This window comes from Podarcis erhardii (genome assembly GCF_964252035.2).
Source record: "Podarcis erhardii genome assembly, chromosome: 1".
NCBI classification, from domain to species: domain Eukaryota; kingdom Metazoa; phylum Chordata; class Lepidosauria; order Squamata; family Lacertidae; genus Podarcis; species Podarcis erhardii.
Window position 1 is genome coordinate 78,113,255 of NC_138497.1, and position 26,524 is coordinate 78,139,778.

General features: G+C 42.5%; 1 protein-coding gene across 7 annotated transcripts in view; it reads right to left on the reverse strand.

Annotated features, from left to right (window-relative positions):
* Positions 1-26,524, reverse strand: part of TSPAN4 (tetraspanin 4) — a 524,393-nt gene that overhangs the window by 402,457 nt on the left and 95,412 nt on the right. For 4 of the 7 annotated variants that reach the window (XM_081880651.1, XM_081880645.1, XM_081880646.1 and 1 more), the window contains one exon: positions 11,540-11,616. The exons of 2 other annotated variants lie outside the window; for them this stretch is intronic. The gene's annotated coding sequence lies outside the window, so the exon portion shown is untranslated. Of the gene's footprint in view, positions 1-11,539; positions 11,617-15,258; positions 15,282-26,524 lie in introns of those variants that run through there. One more of the 7 variants, XM_081880648.1, reaches the window with a different exon arrangement.

Sequence of the window (26,524 nt, forward strand, 5' to 3'; positions counted from 1 at the left end):
GATTTTCTTTTTCCAGGGAAGATGGCCCCGTGAAAACCTGACAGGTTTTGCTGTTCTGCTACACCATGCACATCAGCAGTGAAGATGATTAAAAATCAACCAAGAATAATTTCCTCCCACTTGACTACCAGTCTAGAGAAGCTACCAAGGCTGCAGTCAATCCTTCTAAGTTTAAATCAGTTTCCACACACTCCTTAGCTTCTGGGGCTATCTCCCACTGCAGTTACCTATGTTTTCTCCCAATCTGAAAGTAAACTTTAGAAAAGAAAGCACAAGCATCTCTGCCATTCTACTACCTCTGGCATTTCTCCTATAATGAAGCACATCAATATACCACTATCCCTTGTTATCACCAATGGGATACCATGAGCAGGAATATTACTAGAATATATCAGATGGAACTATAACTTCCCAAGACCAAGACCCACTGAGTGGGAGAATGCCATCAGAGAACTTGATCAAGGACCAGGGCTTTTCATGCCTGGGGCGATTTGAGGCTATTACAGGACTTAGACCCCAGATATTTGTTTTATCTCTGGAGACACGATAATGTGTACTTCCAAAACACACAGCCTATGGTAAGGCTCTTAGCTCATGACATTGAGAAGTTCTGCTTCCAGAGTATGTAGAGACAAAGGAGGAATGTGAGCGTCAAAGCTATGAGAAAAAACAAGTTACTTGCACAATAAGAGCATAATTCTGAGTATGAAATTCCATCAAGCAATGCCAAGGATTTTCACAACTTTCCAGCCATAATCCTTTATCTTTGTATGTATCAAGAACATACTGAGAAACATAACGATAAATGGCAGCAACAATGTCATTGTAACACTAAGCAGGCACATTTAGTCTCTGCAAATGAACATTGTTAAGGGGTTCCTCGGACCATCAAGTTATCTGTATAAAGCCCATTATAGAAGTATCTCTGACAGTCAAAATCTCCTAAAGGTTTTCCTGAAAAGAATGGTACGTGGCTTTTCTGGGAGGTGGGGGAAGGGACAGAGGGCAGCCCCTCAGTCCCTTCCCCCACCTCTCAGGGAAAACCCCAAGAGCCGCGCTCCCTTTAAAGAGCCACGCGGAGTGTGTGTGCAGCTCTTGGGGGCTTTTCCCCCAGGAGGGAGAAGGGCAGCCCATCAATGACGGGCTGCCTTTCTCCCTCCTCAGGGAAAAGCCTGCAAGCGCCGCACACACGCTCTGCACGGCTCATGAAAGGGAGCTCTGAGCAGAGCCTGGGATGCATACAGGCTCAGCTCAGCGCTCCCTTTAAAGAATTTTTTTTTCTTGCATTCCCCCTCTAAAAACTAGGTGCGTCTTATGGAGCGAAAAATACGGTAATTTCTTGAAGGTTTCTCTTTTCCTGTCTTTTTGGGTCTGACAGTTTAAAAAAGGATGCCTTGTTAAACAAAGCATGCTTAATATTCTCCAGCATGCCTTCAATCTGCCCCAAGTCAACAAGCTGCAACACAAACACCCTTCTTATTGCAAGACTAAGGAGGTCCTTCATGGTGGACCAGCTTACGTACCTTCACACAACCTATAGTGGGCAGGTTTAGTAGTTGCCCTTTTTCAGTTGTAACATGGTTACTGCCATTTTCCTTACAATGAGCCACCACCTCCAATTCAAAAATCTTATATGTCAACTAATTTAACCGTTTCAGCTCTCAGAGTCAGCCCAAGGCACTTTGCTGCCCAAGGCAAAAGACAAGATGCTGTGCCATGCCCCATTCATGTGCTGATGATAATCAGACTGGTGGTCGACTCTTCCTTCAACACTGTCTCTTCAGCAGTGTGCTCCTCTGCCCCTGAAGGAAACAAGTTAGCTTAAGAAGTGCAGGTGGCACAAACAACTTGATTCTCCCAACACCTCACCACCACTCCCAGACAGCCACCTTACCCTACCTAATGTTAGAGGCAGCCCTGATTATGCAAGGTCTTATTTTCAAGTCTCTAAAGAGCAATAAGGTGTCAGCTTTTTTTCTCCAGGAAAGTTTTGGAGAAACTTAGACAAGGTGAAAAATGTACAGAGAGTAATCAGCATATATACACAAAGGAAACTCACCACATAGATGACAAATAATTCCTTGCAATATCTTGCTATTATGTACCAAACTGTGCGTATCATTAATAAATTATGGCTATGCTCTACCCATGGCTATGATCTACCTACACTGTCAGAGGCAAGATATCTCTGCATACCAGTTACTGAGAATCACAAGTGGATAGAGAAACTGATGCACTCAGGTGCTGCTTATGGGCTTCCTACAGGCACCTGGTTGGCCACTGGGAGAACCAAATGCTGAACTAAATGGGACTTGGAGAAAGGAATAAGGCACAATCACCAACATATTGGGGTCATGTACATACATGTATGCATCTTTAGACACAATAACTCCACTAAGTTCCATATGCCAGCAAGGCAAGCCAGCTGTGACCGCTAAGAAAATAGCCAAGGGAATATGTATTTCACAACTTCAGATAGTAGTTTGGGAAAACTAATAACTTGGACCAGATCCCTATGCAACCAGACTGTCAAACTCTGCTAGTATTCACCCAAATAGAATAAGGAACCAGCCATGTTTTTAGTAAGCATCACTGGTGGCATTGGAGGCTGCATTCACACAGTAACTTATTCCATTTCTCTAACTGTTAATTTCGGCATTATATCTGGGCCTTCATGTGACATCAAAGCCACTTCCATAAATCTACCAGAATATATCTGAAATTTAACATTTGTTTCTGTATTAATTGCTTCCAGAAAAAAATCCATCTGCAACCACATTAATCCAGAAAATTGTGGGGTGTAAAGTGATGAAATTTGGGGTGGTACACCAGCACACAGTTCTTTCCTTCCCTTTTCATGGGTGAATTATGGGGAAACAGAAGCACACATGTGCGGAGAGTAGTGATGCTGTCCAATGGTGTTCAACTGTTGCGTCACATCAAGCCCACTGGTGTGAGTGAAATTTAGCATGACATGCTGGTGTATCTTTCAAAAAGCCACAGTTCAGTAATGCAACAGGCACTTCAGGAACATTAGAAAATGGAACAGAAGCGCTAGCATTATAGTAAAGAAAACTAATGCACTATTCTCTGCAACTGAATGCACTCTAAGACCAGGTTTCAGGGCAGGGGCATACACTCTTAATATATTTCATTAGACACTCTGAGGGAAGCTAATTCTGTGCTTCACACAGAAAAGGGATTTCAGGAAATATGACTATTTCCTTATCTCCCTACGCTGTTTTTGGCGAGGTTTAGAGAACCGGGGAAGGTTGCAGGGGATGAGAGGGGCTCCATACAGCTGGTCGCCCAAACAGAAAGCAGAGCGCACTGCCAAGATGGTATGTGCCAGTCATCAGGATTCTAATTGGCACCAACAGGGCTGTGGCAACGGAAGCTCACATCTCAGCTGTCAGCACCTGCAGGCATTGCTTCAGGGGAACAGCCTGGAGGAGCCCACCACTAAGAACTTCATAGTAGGTGGTGGAGAGCTTGGGAAGTCATTTTTAGCTACGTGCAGATGCCTGAATCACATATTTGAATGGGGGTGTGGTGGGGACAGGGGGGAAATGATTCTGCTTTTCTAGACTATGCTTCCAAAACCATCACTTTAGGTAATTTACATTTAAATGGAATTTGTTCATGGAGATTATTTTGCTAGTCATATTGCATACTGCTCTCCTCCTCCACCCATCTCCTGCTCTTCACAGAAGTATTCAAAAGTTGTAGCTTAGAAATCTCCCCTCTTCCTCTGTACTTTTAAAGGAAATGAATAGTGATTCTTAATATACATTGCCTAAATTTGCACATTTTCTGCATTTCCCCCAACTGTGGTCTCTCCCACAGTACTTCCCCCTCACTTGGATGATCAATACATCCGTCAACCTAGGAGGAGACTGAATTCCAATCCACGGCAAGAGCTTCATTAAGGTCTGCTGGCGTGAACAACACATAAGGCCAATGCGACCACAGAAGTGGGATGTTTCTTTCTCAGCTGCTGGGCTAGATGGAGAAATGAAAAATGCAGCTGACAATTTCTGTGTCTTCCTTTGAAGCTGATACTCTCCAAAGTACTGGGCCAGATCCTCAACTAGTAGAAGAAAGCAGCAGAGCTTGAGTCAATTCACTAACTGGGTGCCACGGGCGATATTAAGAGACAGAAACCCTAATGTCTCCTTTTCAGCTTTATGTTCTTCAAACGTACATTAGGGAACTAGTCCTTTAGGTTTTCACAAAGATACATTTTCCTGATTATGACATGAATGTATGAGGCTGTCTGATACAGAGTCAACCCAATGGTATACCTTGCCCAGTACGGGCAGCTCTGCCAGTGATTCAGTTTGGCTCTTCTTCCTGCAAAGGATGTGTTATGCACGAAGCTATTGCTTCTGTGTACACACACACACACACACACACACACACACGTAATGAGTGTAATAGGCTCCTCTTATAGAGCATCTCAGGAGAAGGATCTGTTAGTAATTGAACAGCAATTAAAGATTTATGTTTCCTTTGAACAGATTTTCCCCAAAGCATTTGGTGTATTCATTTTTTTTAAAGAAGAAGGAAAAAACATTATCGCTTCACCAATGTATTGTGCAGGCATTTATCTGAACCAGCATTTATCAGTTTTAGAAGGGGGGAAACGGGGGGGGGGGAGGAGAGAGATTGGCCCTAGCATTTTCTTCACTTAATCCTTAAAACACACGCCTCTTTATCTAGACCTTAACTTTTCTTCTTAAATGTGAAGGGGGGGCGGGGAGGTAAGCACCAGTCATGAATAAGATCTGGCCATAAAACGCAAAACTAGGAGAAATCAGCTTTGGGGAAATGTGTACAGATAAGGAAGATATACAGAACAATCAAGCATGCAGCTTCAGTAAATGACAGAAAGAAAAATATTGCCTGGAGAGTTAACCAAGAAGGTTAGCGTTACAAAGCAAAAGAATATTGGTTATGACAAAGGAAAGATTCTTGAATATAAAAACTCCTTCACTCAGAAGAGAAGGAGGAATTTAAATGGTTCCAAAAAGGGAATTAAGTAATAGGGTAGGGCCACAAAGAAGAAACTGAGTTTGGATGGGGAGAGAGGAAGGAAAGACTCCCTCCCCCCTTTTCAAAGCATTAGCTTTATATTTTTCCTTGGATGAATGTTGCCTTAATGAAGACTTCATTCTTCCTTTTTCACTTGGTTTCTAGGGAAATAGACTCCCGACATATAGAAATAAGAACAGTGCCGTATACGATGCTAGAATATACAGGCTTTTATTCTACAGAGTCACTCCTGCCTGCCACTTGAAATACCCCCTCCCACAATCCAAGGATTGTTGAAGTGAATGAAGGGGAAATTGCATGCTTCTCTACTCCATGTGGTTCGACTTGCCCATTGCTGGAATATTTTGAGTGAGAAGCATAAAAACATCCTATTTTTCAGACTTTTCTAGTAATCAGGCTGTCTCAGATGATGTGCATACCAAATTTCTGCTTTTCATGTATTCAAGCGCCTTAACAATTTTGATAACTCCACAAGACCATTGCATCTTAATATACAATTCCTTTTTGGTTTCTAAAATCAATCTGCTTTTATCAAAGATACACAAACAATGGGTGAATTCTCAAGGCATACTCACAAGTTGTCTGGGGTGGGGAACTCAGCTCATAACACTTGGCCAGAGACAATAATGATTCCCTCGGTGTGCATATCAATGTGTGTGTTGTGGGCAGTGCAATACACATGAAGGATGCTCAGCCTACAATTCTAGTTATCAGCATCCTCCCTTTCAGTTTTGCATGTAAGCTTCAAACAAAGAGAATAGGAATATATTGATCATTAGACTTATTTTTAGCTAAGTAACAACAACAGGTCAACACCAGAGATAGGATGCTGCTGGGGGTGGGGTTGTATCCAATGAAGATTTTGCACTAATGGAGCAACTTCTACTCATACAACAAAACTCTCCTCCACCCTACACACCCTCACATCTGCTGGGGGGTGTCTCCCCGATCCTCCAGGGCAGATCTGAGGTGGGCAGGGGGAGGGAAAGTTGGAGGGAAAGTTCCACTGCATGTGTGGAAGTCATTCCACAAGCACATAGACTTTGCTGGAAACAAACCAAAACACCAGACAGAGGCCCAAGTCATTGGCACAAGCTAAAAGGCTCTTCATAAAAAGCAGCTTCGTCACGCTGGCCATGTGACCCGGAAGTGTCTGCGGACAGCGCTGGCTCCTGGCCTCTAGAGTGAGATGAGCGCACAACCCTAGAGTCTGTCAAGACTGGCCCGTACGGGCAGGGGTACCTTTACCTTTTAAAAGGCTCTTAGTCTGTGGCATGACACAGCTTTTCCCAGATAGTATACTAAAGTTAGTATGGTGAACTTGACAGCAGAGGAGAAGGTTTTAGACCAAGAAGCAGTCTGAAAGACCAGTGTAGCTACCAAGACACCTGGGGCCTATGGGGAGGACTATTTTTCCTGACATCTCCCTTAGCTTCCCATAATTGCTGCTGGGAGGTCCAGATTACCTCTGGCAATGGTACAAACAAGTGGCACATCAGAGCTTTGGGGAAAGTTAGAAATGCCATAGCAAGTCTTCCAGGATCAAGTCTTTTTAATGGGCGGCTGCTGGGGAGATCACCACCAAAGCAGAACAGTAAGAAGGCCAGAGGCTATGTTATTTGCATTCTATCCTGAATTCCCCATTGTGTTTTATCCTGGGAACTTATTTATCTTGAAGACCATGAATGTGCTTAGGAGGGAATGTGAAAGGATTATAGAGCTAGGAAGGAGCAGCCACCATATTAGTAGTAACAAGCAGGTGGTGATTGGGGTGAGGAAGCAATAACTTTGAATACTTAGTTGCAGTTCTCTCAGCCTTAGGGGTCCTGCTAAGAAACGTCCAGTCGTTTAATGGAAAGATGGTCCTATATGATATTATTCTATGGATGACCTATGGCCCACCAAATGTTGTTGGACTCCAATCATCTCTTGACTATTGGCTGGCTGAGGTTGGTGGCAACTGTAGTCCAGCACCTGGACGGTGACAGCTTCCCCATCCCTGGTGCATACAACCTCTCATCTGATCCTAGAAGAATATAATAATAATAATAATAATAATAATAATAATAATAATAATTTTTTATTTATACCCTACCCTCCCCAGCCAAGGCCGGGCTCAGAGCGGCTTACAAACAATAATAAAAACAAGATGAATGATTACAACTTAAAAACAAAAATAAAATACAACATTAAAATAATGGAACATTAAAATATTAAAATGTAGCCTCATCGCAGGAGGAGAAGGAAAAGAAAAAAAGAAGAGAGAGAGAGAGAGAGAGAGAGAGAGAGAGAGGGGAATCAAATTGGCTCCAAGCCAAAGGCCAGGCAGAACAACTCTGTCTTACAGGCCCTGTGGAAAGAAATCAGATCCTGCAGGGCCCTGGTCTCAGGAGACAGAGCGTTCCACCAGGCCGGGGCCAGAGTTGAAAGGGCCCTGGCTCTGGTTGAAGCCAATCTAACTTCCTTAGGGCCCGGGACCACTAGGGTGTTGCTATTTATGGACCTTGAGGCTCTCCGTGGGGCATACCGGGAGAGGCGGTCCCGTAGGTACGAGGGTCCTAGGCCGTGAAGGGCTTTAAAGGTCAAAAGCAGCACCTTAAATCTGACCCTGTACTCCACCGGGAGCCAGTGCAGCTTGAAAAGCACTGGGTGAATATGCTCCCATGGCAGAGACCCCATGAGGAGCCTCGCTGCAGCATTCTGTACCCGCTGGAGTTTCTGGGACAGCTTCAAAGGCAGCCCCGCATAGAGCGAATTACAGTAGTCAATTACAATATACCAACCCAGTCTGTATTAATAAAATCTAGTTGGATGAAGGAATGTATGTGAACCTCTCCCAGATATGCAGTTACAGTAAGAATCAAGGTACACTGTCAAAGAGGGCCCAGGTATTCATGGACCAGATTCTCATGCACATATAAATTAGTGTACATGGAGAATTCCATTAAATCCCACAAGCAGGAGGCTCTCTGGTTGTTCTCATTTGATGATGACTAAAAACTGAGCCTTTAGTGTCACCAGCCCAGTCCTGTGGAACACTCTGCCAAAAGAGATTCAGTGAGCACCTTCCATGCCAACTATTAAATGTCTGCTGACAATTTTTCTATTTTGCCAGGCATATACAGACAATTAAGAGTACAACGCCCACAATGGTCTGCTGATGCTTGCTTTTAATTATTTTGCTTTTGCTTTTTTAACTTTTTATGATTTTATACTATGGTTTGGTTTTATATAGTAATAAACTGCTGTGGTATATTTTTTATGATACAGGGGTATATAAATAAAGACCACTTACATGCACAACAGACTATTGTCAGTCAGTTACCTTTCCTTCCTAAGTTATACTGGGTAAAGGCTTATGATCACAGCTTTTTCTAAGGATCAATATCTCAGCAAAAACAGGACTAGACTCTGTGAGATTAATGGAGTGGGGGGGGGGGGGAGAAGCACCTGCAACAAGATGTTGTCGTGTGCTGGAAAAGCAGAGCCAGACAGCTCTGGCAAAGGCTCTCACCTTTGTTTTATCTGCCTTAAAAGGCAGGCGCCTTTTTAAACTTCTTCTGAATCAAGGCAATTAACTTCTGCACAATGCAAACTCAAAGAAAGCACAACGGTCTGACTTCAAATGAAACACGGAAAACGAGCCATACATGCCCTAGCACTCTTCAGGTTCAAGTGAGTTTTTGAATCCTTGAAATGAGAGCAACCAGGCTCTGTAGCCTGCTTGGGTGAGAAATCGATGGGGGACTTGAATGTTAGAAAATTAGGACAGACAAAAGGAAGGACTTCTTCACATTTTAAAAAAAGTGCAGGGGAAAATTACGGAATTTGCTAGCACAAAATGTAGTAATGGCTGACAATTCGGACAGCTTTAAAAGGAGGCTAGCCAGATTCATGGATGACAAGGCTTTCAATGGCTACTAGTTTTGATGGTTGTATACCACCTCCAATATCAAGAGGTGGTATTCCTCTGAATATCAGTTGCTTGGAAGCGTAAGTGAAAAACTCTGTTGCACTCAAGTCCTTCTTGTAGGCTTCCCATAGTCATCTACTTAGCCACTGTGAGAACAGGATGCCAGGCCAGGTGGGCCTTTGGTCTCCTCCAAAAGGACTCTTCTTATGTTGGTATGGAAGTTGCTTTACTTTCTTGAATTATTTATGCATAAATCAATAAGTAAGGCAAAATTAAAGGTTTAGATATGTGAGCTGCCATTAACAGCTGAAAAAGGAACGTGTTATATGGCAAAACTACTTCCATGACCATGGGCACCCATATACCACACAAAATGACATTTGCTGTGTTAGAGAAATAGTAACACATTTACAAAAGATTATCCTAGTGTCGAACTATCTTTAGAAATAACTTTTGTTATGGCATTACTGTTCACAAGCAATGCATATTACATACGCACGCACGCACGCACGCGTGCACACACACACACACACACACACACATTTTCTCACATACACACACAGTGTCTACTGTAATATATACAATATATAAGCATATATGAATTCTATCTAGGCACAGGGACACTGGGAAGCCAGCTAAGCTTGTGAAAGTGAAGAGAAAACATGGCAGGACAAGACATATTTAAACAGCAAGTGCAGCACATTCTGATACCCCACTGCCTCCCATGTCTCTGTATGTTTTCAGGCTTAAATGTCAGGTGTGCCGATTAAAAATACAGCTCAAAACAGCAACAACCCAGCAGCAGTATAGCAACACCTTTATAAGGAACAACTGAAAGTTACAAAGTAGCAAGCTAGCATTAGAGTATGACAAAGAACTCTTCCTCAAATTTAATGTTAAACTAAACTAAATGGGGAGAAGAATGAAGGTTTTTGGTAAACCCCAGTTTGCAATGGGGGACAGTCTATAAACTGTGAAATCCCATGCATGTATACTCAAAATTAAGATCCCCTGCATCCATTGGGATTTACTCCCAGGTAAATGAATGCAGAATTCAAGTTACAAGAAAGGAGATTCGCATTAAACATCAGGAAGAGCTTTCTGACTGTAAGAGCTGTTCAACAGTGGAACAGACTTTGTCCAGAGGTTGTGGAGTCTCCTTCATTGGAGGTTTTTAAGCAGAGGTTGGATGGCCATCTCTCATAGATGCTTTAAATGATATCTGTGCATTGCAAAGGGTTGGATTATATGACCTTCAGGGTCCCTTTCAACTCTACAATTCTATGATTCTATGGGTTTAGGGTTTTTTATTTGTTTAAAATAAAGGTAACAACTGAAAGGTTAAGGTTTTAATTTATTTTCTTTTAAAATGCTGTAGTCCCATGGAAAAATATTAATTAATATACAAAATATAAATATGGCGTTCTTGTTAGATGGAAACATAGGCATTTCTTACATGGTATTTCATGTGTTTATGGGCCTGCACGCATATCTGTGCGCACACTCAAATACATTCTCCAGATTCTAGGCAAATACAGCAATGCAGTCCCATGACTAAGAGGTACTCAACTGGAACTCCAGAAATTCATTTCCAGTTTCCTACACCTCTAGGACTAGTGGCTGAATTCCCTCATTCTATGGCTCTATTCCCAGATGTAAGCTGAAAATGGCCCATCCTTACATTACAAGGGTGTTAGGAAGATGAACGCACAGCGAGGAGTTCAGATCCAAGAGCACTGTAACTCATTGAAGTTTTTTAAATTGACCAAAAGATAGATGGCAATATAAACACAGGGAGCACAGATGTCTGCTGTGTACACTGGAGGAAAACACCACCATTAAACTACATTTTGAAAGATTTAATGCTTTACGATGGCTCTGTATGTTCCAGTGATTTATAGGCTGGAAGAGATCAGAAGACTGACAGAGGTCAATGAATCGTTTCATAAAGGCTAGGAAAAAAGGAAAAAACATTTCCTTAGTATTTTCAAAGGAGGCTAAGAGGATAAATCAGGGACCAAAACCCATGGAATCTCTCAAGAGCCTCTGAAAAGGGGGGAAATCAAAGCATTAATGTTTTGAAGATTTCATAGAACAGAAATGATAGATGGAAAGAAAAATCTATTAAATGTCTACTATACTGAAGTCATTGCAGGACTATTTCCCTACCATTTTGCTCCACTTCCTTTTGCTTTGCCCAGTTTTGTTTTAACACTTATAAAGGGAGATGTCTAATCATACATGTTTAATGTCCACCCCCTAGGTTTTTCCCCTTATTTTAAGCAAATGATTTGTATTCACACGTGAAGAACGACAGATTAAAGGTGTCATTATGAAGAACAGCTTTGTTCTAAGAATGATCAAACACATAGATACATAAATGGCTTCCATCTGAAAGCTGCTAGAACAGACCACCACTAGGAGATTCAAGACTGCAATCTGAATTTCCAACTTTGGTCTCTCCAAGCTGTTCAATAAAAGTTTAAGTGGGTTATTACTGCAGAACAAATATGAAGTAAACAAAATCCTGCTTTTAGCTGCCGTGACTATTATAAAGTTATGGAAACTCACCAGGGTAAAGATGTCTGTGAATGATGTCAGAGACAGCCTCCGAAGGTGCAAGGCAATAATGGTCCTCTCTTGTGCAACTGTTCAAAGAAGGAGGAGGAGGAGGAGGAAGGAAGGAAAGCAGGCATGAGATTAAGACACATGATTTTAACATGGTAATTCTCTAATATAGCAGATGGATGCATCCAGTTTTCACATCTTTTCCCATTACGTTTCTATTCCATGTGCAGCCCTTTATACTGGAGTTGTAACAAACATATTGTTCTCTTACAAAACAAAACAAAATACAAATGAAGTATGGCAGGTGTCTATAAAAGGGAGGGCCTTTTTAGTAGTGGGTCCCCAGTTGTGGAATACCCTCCCAGCATGGTGTATGGAGCCAGCATAGTGTAGTGGTTAAGAGCGGTAGACTCGTAATCTGATGAACAAGGTTTGCATCCCCGCTCTTCCACATGCAGCTGCTGGGCGACCTTGGGCTTCTTTGAAATCTCTCAGCCCCACTCACCTCACAGAGTGTTTGTTGTGGGGGAGGAAGGGAAAGGAGATTGTTAGCCACTTTGAGACTCCTCAAGGGGAGTGAAAGGTGGGCTATCAAGTCCAAACTTTTCTTCTTCTTCTTCTTCTCACTAGAGAGACTCACCTACATTGCAGCATTTTTAGTGCCATGAGAATATATTTTCATTTCCCCCTGGACTGTCTATCTTTTAGTACTTTTCCCATCCTTTCCAGTTACAGTGCAATCTGTTCCTGGTTTTACTCTAGTTTTATTTTCACAGCATCATCATGTGTAAAGTTACCCTAAGAGGTCCTAGTTTCAAAACAGAACTGTGCCATCCCTGTCAATAAAGGATGATATTCTCATCGAGGAAAGTTTGTTCATAGCATTTCAGAAGGAGCACATGCATAAGTATTTACAAAAGAATATCCCTCTCTCCAGCCTCCCTGCTTGCCAGGCTCCTGGCCCTCCGATCCCCTTGTCTACCTGTCTGCATTCCTGCTTAAATTTCCCAAAATTCCTCTTGTAGCTTCCTTGACACAGACCCTGGCCCTACTGGGCTACATATATGTGGCCCAAACATCAAGTGTTTTCCTCGGAGCCCTCCTCTGAGATATGCTCAGCTCTTAACTCAGGTTCCAATCCTGGCAGCTCTTGCACTTCCATCACTCTGCATGCCTGGCGAATTACAGCCTGCCAATGAAAACAGTCCTCAGCTTTGGCACCTCCCCTTCCGGAAATTAACTCAAAGACACTCGAACATCACAGGTGACAAGCACCATTGGCATAACAATATCAGTGGCTTTATATCACTGGTATTAACTTTTACAAATGCATACAAGGTCTCTCACCAAATCCAAGCAATCTAACACTGGTCCCATAAAAAGCATTTGGAGTCATACTGAGCCAGATGTTTGATCAAGAGCTGGAGAAAACAGTACTTCAGTGGTGCATTCTCTTTTAATTACTATAGAGTTATTTTGCTTAGGATGCACTAGCTCACATATGGCATCCCATCTCCTCAGTCACCTTCCGTGCAATCTACAGATGCCCTCCCCACTCTCCAGCTGTACAGTTGGTCCCGTAAACAGCTGAGGAATGTGATGAGCAAGAGGCCCTTGGAATCTCAACATGACAGGAGAGGAGAGGAGGCAGGTAGCAGTAAGAAGACCATGGCTGGCTGCAAGGTGAATGCCAACTGTAGCCTCTCAAGCACTTCTTTACTGCCCCTGGAAAACATCAGCCTGTTGAGGAGCCAGAAGGTTGAGCAACTAGCCCTATCCTAGAGAGCAACTGTAGAGATTTTGCCACATCTGTAGCTGTTTCCAGGGAAAAGTCTACTGTTTGGGCAACTGTTTGTGGATGGCATTTGAGTTTGTGGGGACAGCACACATGCAACTCATGAATGTATAACATGATTCGTGGTACACCTGCTTTCTGCTATTTTATAATTTCTGCTATTTGATATTTATTGGACTGGTTTATTGTATTTTTGTGTTTGTTGTAGTTTTAGTGTTCACCACTTTGAGGAACTTAGCCAAAAACATTTGGCAGTTTCAGGTGCTAAACTGTAATAGTTTTCATGGGTTTAGAAAACCAAGGTAGAAACTAGGTAACAGAACGTTCCCAGCCCTTGTTATACAAGGCCAGATTGTTGTCTCTGACATTTTGCCAGGCTGTAAATCAAACAAGCAACGAGGAAACTCAGTAAGATATCCTATAAAGCCTTTTCATTTTATGCAGGAAATTAATGAAGTTAATATGGTGTGTTCTCTGAGAGGACTTAGCTGTCTGACAAATCTTTAAGTCCCTTTTGGGAAGAACAGGGAATCTAAGTATCATGAGTAGAATGGCCCTTTAAAGTAGTAGGCAATTTTAAATACACGTGAACACAACATAGGGGTATCTTTGTAGAAACAAATTAATTGAAGGGGGTGTGGAGATTTGAGTGGTGGAAGCACAAGGAAATCCCTCTGTGTCACCCGCTGCCACCAGCAAACTACTCTTCATTCCCCATTGGTAGTTTCCTAGTATAAATCACTACTCTGCATATTGCATCTCTTTGCTAAAACAGCTTTAGGTTAACAATCAGACAACACTGAATAAGGGCAGACCGAGGGGTCCCCGGGGGCCATACCCCTAGCCCACATCCGGACATTGGATAGAAGCCACACTCCCGGATCCCTTTAACAAGATACCCTTAATGAGGAGGGGCAGGTGGAGGCTACAACACCCCCCCTCACCCAAACAAAGCTTACCCATTATCTAACCTCACAAAGTTGTGACAATTGCTACGAGGTCAGCGAAAACCAAATGGCTGGAGTCAATTTGCCAAGTGGAAAAAATCCTGCCTGGTCCCAAAATATGGCAGCCAACATTTGTCCATAGCAAGGTCATATCAAGGCAAATCATAAAAAGAGACGGGTGGGTAGAAGATCGGGCAAAGGGACACAAGAGGACAGTCTCCTGGTCGCAATGTGGTTTAAATTTCCCATGGCCATGCCCCCCACCGGTGCTGATTGGACAGTGAGGGCCGCCCCTGGGCCAGGCCCCGCCTAGCACTGGCAACACAGCCAAACAGTGACAAGGAGGGCGTTGATCTCCACCCCCGGCCAGTTCCTGCGGGGCCTGATGCCTGGCCGCAATGCCGCCTACCAAGTAAGGTAAGCGGACTATCCTTATGAGTACTTACAAAAGTCCCTCACAACTGGCATTTCAAAAATGTTTGCATGCTTTTTTGGGGGGAAAGAACATTGTAAAATATGGGGTTTGATTCTTCTCCAGCATATTCAGTCAGTTTCTACAAGAGCTTCCTTTAAATAGACTAGAAGCTGTCCAGTCTGCTCAGTTTCTCCATCCCATTGACTTGTATGAGATGGGAAGATAAAATAAACAAGGCTTTTCCCCACTTCAACCAAATTTCCTCCGCCCACCTCCAATACTCTTGAATAATTATCATCTAATGCTGAAGAGGAAGATGTTCCTGCTGCTCTGCAGAAATGATGATTAATGAATTTCACAGTAAACTTTACCACTAGATATCATTTTTCTATTTAAATTATTATAATACAGAAAGTGGATCAGCAAGATATATAATTTCAAAGATAAATCTTTGCTTTTCTACTAGCCTTTGACTATTTTAAATGTTGCTCCTTATTTTCTCTCTATTGTGGCACTCCAAAAACGAGAAAGCCCTGGCATATGTGCGCATTTTATAGCAGCTTACCTTGACATCTGTTTGTAATTTAGCCCATACACTGATTCAGTCTCAAGTTGGCTCCTGGAAGACAATGTGGTAAATTTAAGTCGTGGCACCTGAATTCTAGAAGCCTGATTACGGAGGTGTCTCTGGCAATATGGCTCTCCATGGATCAGAATTCCAGGAGACAGAGAATGAAAAAATGCTCCTCCATGCCTTTGCATGAAAACGCACATGTGGAGAAAGAACTGTAACTCAGTAGCAGAGGACATTCTCTGCAAGTTGAAAGCCCCATGTTCAAACCTTACAGAGTCACTACCAGCTGCTATAGACTAGGTGCGGGTAACCTTTGGCCTTCCAGATGTTGCTGAACTTCTGTAAACCATGCTTGCTGGTGCTGGTGCAAACTGTAGTTCAGCAACATCTGGAAGGTGAAAGGTTACCCACAACACTGACCTAGGTGAACAAATGGTCAATGAGCAAATGGTTTAGCTTGGTATAAGGCAGCTTCCTGTGCCTGCCTGCCTTCTTCCACTTCATTGTCACTGACACTCATTTTCTTTTAAAACTGTGGAGCTGGTTATGAAAAAGGACATGCTAAAACGCAGAACTGCCAGGAGTTGTACTGTGCAAGTTTTCTTCAAATCAGCTGCAGCAGCATGTTGTCCCAGCCTTGGCCAGCAAATAGCCCTGAGCTCCCTGCTGCTAATGGATCACAGACCTCTTCTGAAAATGTGCACTGCAAGTCAAAGCCAACTGGGTGGAGCTTCGGCAAGCACATATCCATTACTGTGAGCAGCATGACATTGGCAAGCACACACACAGGCCACACATTAGCCCATGCAGCTTCACTGAACATCACTAAACAAAAGTGATCATAAAACGAATTCTTCCCTGTGTTTTGAAAATGCTCACATAAAAGACTGAGAAATTCACTCAACATCTAATTAAAACCCTCCAGAAAGGACTCTAGAGATTGTGGGATTTTCAAGCTCCAGAAAATGTTAATTTTCACTGCATGGTAGAAAAAAAGGAAGGGAGCCCATGACTCACCCCTTGGACATTTTTCGATGGCAGACATTGCTAATTCATATCTACACGAGAGGTTTTCCAGTCTGAAAGCACTACCCCTCCCTTGCTGTGATGCTGTTAGAAAACACAACTGCACGTTTCAGAAATTAAGCCTAATCAGCGTCAGTGTGCCTGTTTCATTCCTTCTCTCACTTTTCATCCTAGAGAAAAAGGTTAAGACATGCAATGTGGGACTTAAACCTACCCCCATCAATAACTGCAGAATCATGGTTAACAGACAAGTCTTGACTATTGACTTTGCCTCCAAATAAAAGACACTGTGTCTAAACTTACAGACAGCCGTCTCTACAGATTTATAAATTATCTATGTGGTCTCCCCTCTGCTGCTACATATTCCGTCACCTTCTAGAGCCAGCCCTTTCCAATATCCTCTTTTGGCTTATTTCTTTCACATTCTACAGCAGCGCCTCCCAATTATATTTACACCTTTTAGCAGAATTTGTGTTTCCAAGAGATAAAGCTCCCAAGACCCACTCACATCAGACTTAGCACAAAAATCAAAACATTTTGGTGACGTTCCAATGAGGAAATCACATTAACTTATTGTCTCCTTATATAGACTGCTATTTGAACCTACTGGTTAGCTCAGTGGGTTAGAGAGCAGCGCTGATGATGCCAAGGTTGCAGGTTCAATCCTCATACAGACCAACTGCATATCCTTGCATTGCAGGGGGTTGGACTAGATGACCCCCAGGGTCCCTTCCAACTCTAGAAGTCTATGAGTCTAAGTACACACATATTTTTGAATGTAAAGTTTGAAATAAGATTGTTGACAGACTTGAACTATACACCCTGAGGGGTAAAAGAAATGAAAGGTTCCCTTCAAGCTTTCTTCCACTCAGAGCTGCTGCAAGTTTGTACTTTTCCCACATTGCTCAAATAACATCAAAAGCTCCAGGTCACATGGGTGAACCCACAAATGACCAGCACTGTGCTCCTCCCCACCAGCACTGCTGCAGAGGAGCCCCTAGGAGCTGAATGGACACTGGGGAGGTTGTCTGTGCAAGTCATGCACACTCACCCTTCTCCAGAAGCATTGCTTTCCATTTGCTTGTTGCTGTAGGACTAGGGAATGTTATGTATGACATACACGTGGATTCTGCATTGATTTCACAGGCTTCACACCTCTCTGGACACAGCAAAAAATGACAAGATCCATTTATGCCTTACTCTACTTCTGCAACCATAGTTTGCTGAAACTTCTACACGATTGTTTGCTTTGTTACAAGTGGCATATGAATACTTGTCGAAAGAGAAACACAATGTCTTTAACAAAAAAAATCTGTGTTTTTTTCCAGATACCCCTGGACTCCTCTTACTTTCTACATGTCCAATCAAACTCCATGCAACGAAGGCCCATGAAGAGCCAAGTTGAGTTTCCTAGGGCTAAACAAATGTGTGATGCACAGTTCCATAATTCTTTCCTTTTATTATGTTGTTTTAAAATAAAAAGCAGGAGAGGGAAGCTGAAAACACACTCCGGAGTCAGGGAGCTGAGGGAATATTATTGTTCTGCTCAAACTTTTCTCTTCTGGCCAATTGCTGCTGAAAAGTACAGTGGTACCTTGAGTTAAGAACTTAATTCGTTCTGGAGGTCCGTTCTTAACCTGAAACTGTTCCTAACCTGAGGTACCATTTTAGCTAATGGGGGACTCCTGCCATTGCCGCGCTGCCACGGCGCAATTTCTGTTCTCATCCTGAAGCAAAGTTCTTAATCTGAGGTACTATTTCTGGGTTAGCGGAGTCTGTAACATGAAGCGTCTGTAACATGAAGCATCTGTAACCCGAGGTACCACTGTATCTACTACCTAAGCTGCTTTTTCCTCCGGTTATGAAAGGACACTGAATATACCATTCACTTGAGTGGCAGCCATGGCCTTGTTTACACCTCTTCCAGGTAGGAAAGGATATCAGTGGATAAATGGCAGGAGCAGGAAGGGCTAAGCAACTCCTCTCCCTGCCAATCTTCTATTCCTGACTTTCTGCAATTGCTTCCTGTTCAGTAAGAAAGCTGAGGGGAGGAAGAATAATTGACTGCCAGGCATATGAACTTTGACCCTAAGTTGCACCTCAGGATTCTGAGCCCAAGCATTCCATAGCATTAATTACAGCAGATATTTTGAAACATTTTGCGTTTATCTGTCAAAGAAAAACTCTGCATGTTGCAGAGGCCACACACTCACAGTCTACATGGACTGCTGACCAGGCTTGTTTGGCCTCGCTGTCATAGTGTGTTGGTGAAATTCTGGTGTAAGATGGATGGGGAAGATGTGACCCTTCTTATGTTGCTGGACTACAGCTCCCATCATTCCTGACCATTCGGTCACGTTGGTTGGGAATGATGGAGTTAGAGTCAACACCACCTGGAGAGCCACAGATTCCCAACTCCCACTGTAAGAGATGACCGATGACAGGAGACAAGCTGTCTCTCAGGTAACCTTGTCTGTCATTATGTACATGGGCACTGAAGAACTCTGGATAAGTTTCCTAAAAACCTAAGGGTTCCCCAGAAACACAGTGTGAAGCCCCCTGAACTACACAACAGTTCTTCAGGAGGAAGCTCAGAGAAACTCAAGGTGTGGGTAGACCAATTCAAACCCTCCAACTGTTTTGACTTTGTGCGCATCAGTGCCTCGGAGCTGTGCCTCGGCTGCCATAACTAAATGGTGCATCACCAACGCATGGTTCCATTTAGACTCAAGAGCACAGCCAGCACCATGTCAAAATATTTAGTGTTACACGCTATGTAGTGTTTGTGCCCAGTAGTTCCTGGTTTTAAGAGGGATATTATTTCACAAAAATTTTAAGCCTATCTGGAAGACAGGTTCAGCTCCATGCTGAGAAAAAGTCCTCAAAACTGACGTCTCGTCTTTGCTCTGTTGACATCCATGCTCATGAAAGCAAGCATTCTGGCAGCCAGCGCCCAGAAGGACAGCATGGCTGCAGGCAGCTGTTCTCTCATTCTGCTCTAGCCAAGTAGTACTAGGCTCTCAGTAGTTTCCATCAAACAGCTGGCATCAGGACAGGGCATCGGATAAAAGTACATTCGAAAGAATACAACATGGCCACCAATGAATTATGGGTATCTTCGGAAAGGAAAGAACTCACATTCACGAGGAACCTTCAGATGCAACTTTACAACAGGATTCCCTATACACTCCCCAGGCAGCCACATACTTCTTAAGCAATTGCCTTCCTAGACAATTTCAACTTCACAGTATTATGTCATGCCTGCTTTTAATGCTGCCCTGGTGCATTCTCTTCAGTGACTAAATCTATGCCTGTGATTTACCATAAAAACTGTTGTCTAGCTATAACATCAAAATATATATACTATGTATTTTCCCCCCTGTAGGTAGGGAACGACTACTTAGCTACTACATACATTTGGAATACTGCTTTCTGGGAAAGACTAATCAGCAGTTGTGACTCTGAAGTGCAGTGGGAGAGTATTCCAGAGCAGTCTTGCACCCTCCTGGGCAGAAAGGAGCTAATTGCTCTGAAACCGACATCCCTCTTTGACAGCACAACACTATTGGACACCGATTAGGAACACACAGAGATCCTGGGGAAATCAGCACAAAAGGACAAGCTCTCTGATGAATGGTTGTATCCAGGACCCACCTGTGAATTCTTAGCATCAAAGAGTTATGTACAAGTAAGAGCACACTCTGCAAATAAGAGAAAAAATATCCAAAGAGAACCATGTAAGCTCAGCACTCCCTCATCCCTTAAGAACAGTTTGCCTCCTAATTTTACTCACTGAAAGCGATGCTTTTGCCATTCTATAAGCCCTACTTGAGTCTGCATGTTTTGCATCGGACTGCAGGGATAAATAGACTGCTTATACTGCTTTGCTTATTTTCATGGTGACTTTGTTAAAGATTGATGTTATACCATGCAACTCATACTCTCATTCAGACTAAATCTGATGTGTTTCTAGATTTGTAGTACACTGCTGCAAAACATACTCCTGAGGTTTTGTTTTTCCTTAAAAGAGTTACAGCCCTGGACTCTCAACAGACACCAAACCCATTTCTGTAGGATGTGTTCAACCTGGACCTTGGTTGAACAGATTCTATAACTAGAAACACCAAAAATGAAGTCTTGTGCTAGTTCTATACCTCTAACTCAGCCATTCCCAACCTGGGGGTGCCCTCCAGATGTTTCGGACTGCACTTCCAATTGTCCCTGCCCATTGGAGGTCCCTTCAGGGTCCCTTTCCAGCTGTATAATTCTGATTCTATGATGGGAGTTATAGCTCAAAACACCCAGAGGGCTGCTTTAATTTATGGCACTCTTCTAAGGGTCTAAGGAAGCACTTAGAGCACTCAAGTCTTCCTAGGTCATTTAAAAAACTCTCACTCACAAAACACAGTAAGAATGTCCCCGCTTTAAAGATTTGTTTGTAAATAATGGATTGTTTTTGTTTTTATTCATAAATACTTGCATATTGCAGTACACACACACACTATAAATATATACAATAAAAAGCAAAAAAACCAAAAATCCCTCCAGCCTAAAATCACAAATCATACACTATTATAGAAGAGTTACAGATAGGTAGCCGTGTTGGTCTGCCATAGTCAAAACAAAACAAATTCCTTCCAGTAGCACCTTAAAGACCAACTAAGTCAGTTCTTGGTATGAGCTTTCGTGTGCATGCACACTTCTTCAGATACACTGAAACAGAAGTTTCCAGACCCTTCTATATAGTGAGAAGGTGGGGAGGGGTATTACTCAGAAGGGTGGTGGGAATGGGTGATTGGCAGATAGCTGTGATGAGCCTGTTGACGACTCTTAACGACTGCAATAGGTCTTACAGGAAAAAGCAAGGGGTGAAAAGGTGAAAAATGGCTTTGTCATGTATAATGAGATAAGAATCCAAGGTCTTTGTTCAGACCAGGTTTCTCCATTGTTTTGAGTTTGGTGATAAGTTGTAATTCAGCAGCTTCTCTTTCCAGTCTATTTCTGAAATTCCTTTGTAGTAAAACAGCTACTTTGAGATCTTGTATAGAATGTCCTGGGAGATTGAAATGTTCTCCTACTGGTTTCTCTGTCTTGTGATTCCTGATGTCCGATTTATGTCCGTTTATTCTTTGGCGTAAGGTCTGGCCTGTTTGTCCAATATAGAGAGCTGAAGGACACTGTTGGCATTTTATGGCATACACAATGTTAGACGATGAGCAATTAAATAGTCCCGAGATGGTATGTGTGATGTTGTTGGGGCCAGTAATGGTGTTGTCCGGGTGTATGTGGCAGCAAAGTTGGCATCTGGGTTTATTGCAGGCTCTGGTGCCAGTGTCCGTGTTAGGTCTGGTTGTAGTATTATTGTGGGTTAGGACTTAAAGACTTAGTTGGTCTTTAAGGTGCTACTGGAAGGAATTTGTTTTGTTTTTATTATAGAAGATGTTTCCTTAATTGTGCATAAACACCTGTCAGGGCACTTGGTGCTCTTGGAGTTGGGGCTCTACTCAATACCACAGGAAAGTGGCTTTTGCCACCCACAGCCTAGGTGTCAGAAATGTCATTCGCCCAGCAGAAATTACTACCACCAAGCAAGCGCTAAAGTCAGTCTTTGTATTCACTGAGCTTACTACAAAAAGTTCCTTCTCTTTGCATGGTTTAGGAAGTGCATTGTAGCTATCCTCTCAGCACTTCACACCAAGATCATTGAGAACTCTGGTTGTCTTTCCCAACACTCACTTTCTAAGTACACGGTCCCTGCTTTGGTAAGGAAAATTACTCGGGGTCTCATTGGCTGTGCCCCCCAACAAGAAATTTATTCAACGTCTCAGGCAAAATCAACAGCGTGCACACTAGCAGCAAAGAAGACTGTCTCTCATTTCCAATCTGTCATACCAGGCAGCTAGACAAATGTTATAACAGCTCCCGTCACAGGAAATGAACTTGTCAGTGTCTCCTGAAAGCTGAAACCCAGGGCGGCTCAGTCTCACAAAGCTGCGAGTCAACTCCCAACCTTCTCCCACACATGGAGGCTGGAGCTGCAGGGATGAGTGTGGGTAAGTGCTGGCCCCACCATTGGGCAGACTGAGGGAGATGATAAAGGACAAGGATAAGCAGCCAAGGGGGGAGGACACAGGCCACTGAAGCTAGCCTGGTGCCGTCAGGTACAGTGGAGGACACTGTCCTGCTGCCAGTGTTGACGTGAGAATTCACAGTCTTAGGCCAGTCACCTTCTGCACAAGGAACAGGAAGGGGTGGGAGTTCATCCTTCACCTTAGGCAAGGAAATGTTTTGGGTCAGCCCAGACTAGGGACTGTCCTGGTAGTTGCTCCACAGAGGGCAGCAGCAGCAGCAGCACATTCACCATGAGAAGCAAGGGCAGACAAAATGCAGAAGCCTGGGCACAGAATGGCTCTTTAAATAACTTTCTGTACACCATGTGATGCCCACAAAACTGGACTCCAGGTTATGTCCTCCACCACCACACGTTCCTGCAATCATTAACCTTACAAGGCTGGGGGTATCGCTGCAAATCTTAGCATACATGTGGAAAATAAATGAATAAAGATTACTCCCAAAGGTTGCGTAAAATATGGGGTGGGTGGTGGTCATGTGTGTGTGTGTGTGTGTGTGTGTGTGTGTGTGTATTTCCAGCATTGTATATTTAAAGGCATTGCTATTGCTATTCCACTCTAAATACTCTTCTTAAAAAAAAAACAAAAAAACGAGCAGCTCGTTTTTTCCTTCTCCTTGAACCAAGTTTTATTTATTTATTTAAAAATAAACTGCATATCGTTTAATATACATGATCCATACATTCTATTTAGAGCGTGTATGTCTATATCTTTGTTAAGGACTAAACAACCAGTATTATGCAGTCTTGTGAATATCAAGACGTTTTACCTACTAAAATAATTAGCCTGTTTCCTTTGATTGCTTTAAGTGTTTTGATTATAGGTTACTGACAACGGGGACTATAATTTTTATATTTAAGCACAGTACCTAGCAAAGAGACTGTTATTTCATTTGGCTCTTTCAGGTACTATGACAGCGCTAATTAATAAGTCACTGGAAGGGAAGAGAAAAGAAAAAACTGTTAGAATCACCAAGTGCAAGAAAGACAATGTTAGAGAATTCCTAAAAAGGCAAGTGCCAGGGTAAGGAATGCAGCATTGCCTTTTAACCAAACCATTTCAGCTGGTGAATTTCATGTTTTGTTTATTTTTTCTACCTGCTTTTCCATTGTCAAGGCTTGTTGAACACATGCTACCATGACTCAAAATCCTAGGCAAGGAGCTGAGATGCTAAGAGCAAAAAATGATCACACCATGAAGACTAATAAACAAAAAGTTCTAATACAGGCAGCCATTATTTGACAAGAGTTCTGTAAATTTGTACTTTTTACTGGAAATCATATCAATGTTAACCCTTTCATGAATATCTATGTAACAAAATACTACAATAGTTATAAGCAGTGGTCACTGTTGCCTTTAAGAGAGTCAAAAAGTGTCACCTCACCTAATACTGGAGGAGCTGTTATTATTTAGACAAAAAGGTATTCAGTGTCAAGACACAAACCTGGCTCTTAATTTCCCGGCTGCCACCAGAAATAGAGTAGTATGCAAAGTAACATAATTTTTCTCACCTAACAGCAAAAAGTACACAGACTCACATTGTGTCACAAAAGATTTCCTGTGGCTAAACTCAAACAGATATTTTTTCCAGAAGGATAGTTACAATGCTATTTTACTAGAAAAAGAGGTGCCAGAACTGAGTTCTGGCTGGTTGAAAAAGCCATGGATAGTTATATAGATGGCACTAAGTAATATAATGAATAACGTCCTCTACAGCTGTTTTGCAAAATACATAGAAATGCTGTGCCCAATAGTAGTCATCCAGAAAGGGCATGACACTAAGCATCAATTCTGTAAAAGCAATTCTATGTGGAATTGAATTAATTAACTCCAAACAGTTAGCCTTCTGGTGATACATGGATACAGCCTAGAACATCTGAAAGAATGTACAGTGTATCTGTCAAAGAAGCTTGCACATACACAAAATGCTTTAACTGTTATATGGACATTGACTGGATCCTAGTCAACTCACTACAAAGTTCTCCAGCAAGTATATGTAAAACAGTACCTTGCTTTTGAGAATTTAAGAGTGAGCAATAAACTACAGAGACCAAACATGAAGATGGCAGCAGAGGCGGTTTTAGGGTAGTGCAACTGGTGCAGTCGCATTGGGTGGCACACTGCAGGGGCTGATACAACAAAGCTGTAGAATGGAGCGCAAGAAGCAGGAGACGCCAAATTTTAGCACCACACAGGGTGCCACTGAAATTTGAGAGCTCAGAGTCCACCACTGATGGCAGAATGAGCATTCTGTTATGAAAATATAAGAGCCAAAATTGTAGTCTAGCTTGGACCCACTTCTGCATGGACATATGCAGAAGGAATATGAACAAGTAGGGCCAGTACTTTCTCCAAGTCCTGGAAGAATGATCAATTGAGATCCCAAAGCTTTACACCATATTTTCATACGTTGCCATTCGTATGTCATACGTGTGGAGGAAAACCTTAAACATGTTGCAGAGTTCAGCAGAGTTCCCCCCAAAATAGACCAGAGGCAATAGTACTTCATTCAGCAGAGCTTTACTTGTGCTGAAGGCAAATGTAGCGTAATGGTTATCAAATCCAATACAATAAGGATTGGCTCACTCATAATAAGACTAAACCTTAGCACTAAGCGTCCTATGTACAGAAACACTGCCATGGGTACCAATGGTGGGGCATTTTGTGAAAAATCAGTTACCGCTGTCATTAAACAAGTGACTTGCCTGAACAATAATATCCTGCTTTTCTGATTCAGCACTTTGGGCTAAGTCAGAACTATGGTAAATTCCTATAAGAGAAGTTAAGGTACTTGGGTAAAGTTCCCACATCACTACAACAGAGCCTCCTGTACAGATCCTGCACAGATCATGTTGCTCCAATCCATGCAGACACATGGGGAAACAGCACAGGCTTGATTGGAGAGGTTAGATACACCACAAAGAGCATACATAACTGCTGTCAAAACATCATGAAGCTACATCTTTTATGCCCACAGTCATCAGATGGAGCTCAAGTTTATCATAAAAATTCTTCCAATATATACATTCTGGCCACATATATGGGTGTTCAGTCTCTTACTTCTATACAGACATGAATACGATTGCACTGTAAGTCCTCTGGATTTAAGTGAGGCATACTCCCAGGAAAGTGGGTGCAGAATTGCAGCCTCAGATAGTTTTAGGATATTGCAGAAAAACTAGCTTTCTGTTACTTCCTGGGAACAAGATCCTATCCAGCACCTCTTACAACCCACTTTCCTTCATGTGTTCTGTCTCCAGTGCCCGGCTCTTTCTCCTTTTTGCACTGAAATCTCTCCCAGATTTTTAGGACAATTGCTGCCATTAAATTTGTACTGCTAGCACTCTGCTGTGCTGCAAATGTTATCTCCAAATTGCTTGGTTAATACTTGCTTGTTAAAACCTACTCACACAGCTCTAATGAAAACAAAATGCCTTTCAATGTTTTACAAGGACAGGATGTGCTTTCAAAACGACCATAAAAAGTGTAATTTTATGTCACTCAGCACTCCCTCAGTATCTGCCACAAAATTTGGAAAGAGAGGGGAGAAAATCAGCATACCATTAAAGCACAGGGCACATGAAGCCATATTTATACAGGACAGATTCACTTAAATAATTACATGCTTATGTCAACCTAGACCAGCACAACTTGAGTTTAAACCTCTTCTGAACAACTGATTTCAAGCTGAGGATATATTGAAGAATTTTCCAATGCTACATTCCTAGCATTGGAATGTAATAAATGTAATAAAATGCAAACACAGTTATTAGGATACGTTAATAAATGAAACCAAATTCTAGCCATCACTTAACAATCAAGCTGTGAAGCAGAGATGTGAATGGAAAAAACCTTCCCAGATCCATGCAGCAATACCCTGGGTGAACAGAAGTCTTCTGCTGCTACTGAAAAGACCAGGAAAATGGTGCTAGGCAACCCTCCTTAGGAAAGGTATTCCATAACTAGAATGCAGCGGTCAGCATCTTGATTGGCTGGAAGCACCAATGTAGGACAGAGTGTAGGTGCCAAATTGCTTCTGCCTCTTGTTCCTTCATGCCAGACTAGCATACTCAGCCAAATGAGGTTAAAGATTCACATAT